Here is a 1,732-nt window from a genome sequence, read left to right on the forward strand (position 1 = left end):
GGGCAGGTGAATCTAGAAAAAATGAATATATACACACACACACACACACACACACAGATATATATATACATAATTAACACAAATACATACGTATATATATAAGTTAATTTTGGCTCAATAATAGGAAACCAAAATCGTAGTTCAAAATAAGTTTATGTTTAAATGTCGTTAAAAATCATACTTCGAACCTTACGTTTATGAAAAACGTGAATAATATTTTCTAGCTAGTGATGCTAATTAGTCTTTATGATATTAAATTTGAGTTGTAACTGTAAGACAACAGATGGCGTTAAACCGTCAATGTCCATTTTATAAAGAAAAAACTCGGTCTTTTGATTCAGTAAGATATTAAATATTTCGTAGTTAAATATTTTTAGAACGGAAAATAAGAAACATTTCCCATCTTCAATTAGAATAATTTTCATTACAAGGAAATGTTATTATGCGAGTTATTTCCACTTACAACATAACTCAGGAGACTGGGGCCTTTCCTAGATCGATCTCTAATTCAATTCTTCCAAACTAGCAGGGCTCTGATAATGTTTAGGAACCGGTTTCCTGGACGAAAATGAAGCGAGATAGATCCAAACCTTAATTTTTTTTTCTTTGTTGTCCTTCTTCGGTGTAAGAATATTGCTGTTGTTGTTTTATCTAGCTATAATATGAAGGTCAGCCAGACACTCAACAAGTTAATCATGAAAGAATACAGAGAATCGAGTGCGGAAAAGGTTTTCAATATGCAAATCAGCAAGTCACGTGACATCCACAATCAACATAAAGTCCCGGTGAAATGACATGTATTAGAACTACGTTTGACGTTTCTTGACGCTTTTGGGGATAGTGTGTAACGGCTCTTTCTGACGGAAAAAATTCATACACTCAGATTATAAGGATGTATTCACATCGGAGATCTCGAGTTTACAAGATGGCAGGGAGGAGTGTTGCGCTTTGGACATGACAGCCTTTGAGTTTTGCAATGGAAACTATGCTGCAAGGTAATTGTCAATAGTCAGATATAGCATGATAGGATGTGCGACATGACACATTTAAATATAACGTACTGAACTCTATGAATAAAATAACTAGATAATATTGTAGGTGATGTGGCAAGCTTTTGAAATTTGTTAAACAAATGTATTTTGTCAATTGTGGCTAGAATAGATTATGAATGAGTATTGTTAGCTGTTAATTAAGGTAATATAACAATATATACTCATGCTGTTAAGTTAACAATATATACTCATGTATTACCTTAATTGTTAATTAAGGTAATACCTGACTCTAAATTGTTAACTGTTAATTAAGGTAATACGTGAGTATATATTGTTAACTGTTAATTATGGTAATACCTGACTCTATATTGTTAACTGTTAATTAAGGTAATACATGAGTATATATTGTTAACTGTTAATTAAGGTAATACATGAGTCTATATTGTTAGCTGTTAATAAAGGTAATACATGAGTCTACATTGTTAACTGTTAATTAAGGTAATACATGAGTATATATTGTTAGCTGTTAATTAAGGTAATACATGAGTCTACATTGTTAGCTGTTAATTAAGACAATACATGAGTCTATATTGTTAACTGTCACTTACGGTAATACATGAGTATATATTGTTAGCTGTTAATTAAGGTAATACATGAGTATATATTGTTAGCTGTTAATTAAGGTAATACATGAGTATATATTGTTAGCTGTTAATTAAGGTAATACATGAGTATATATT

The 1,732-nt window shown here is 30.8% G+C and overlaps 1 protein-coding gene across 1 annotated transcript in view; it reads right to left on the reverse strand.

Annotated features, from left to right (window-relative positions):
* LOC106473907 (two pore potassium channel protein sup-9-like) overlaps nucleotides 1-1,732 on the reverse strand; it is a gene marked incomplete at its 3' end in the record, with an annotated part of 25,889 nt that overhangs the window by 12,474 nt on the left and 11,683 nt on the right. The gene's annotated exons all lie outside the window — the stretch shown is intronic.

This window comes from Limulus polyphemus, unplaced genomic scaffold, assembly GCF_000517525.1.
Source record: "Limulus polyphemus unplaced genomic scaffold, Limulus_polyphemus-2.1.2 Scaffold6614, whole genome shotgun sequence".
Classification (NCBI taxonomy): domain Eukaryota; kingdom Metazoa; phylum Arthropoda; class Merostomata; order Xiphosura; family Limulidae; genus Limulus; species Limulus polyphemus.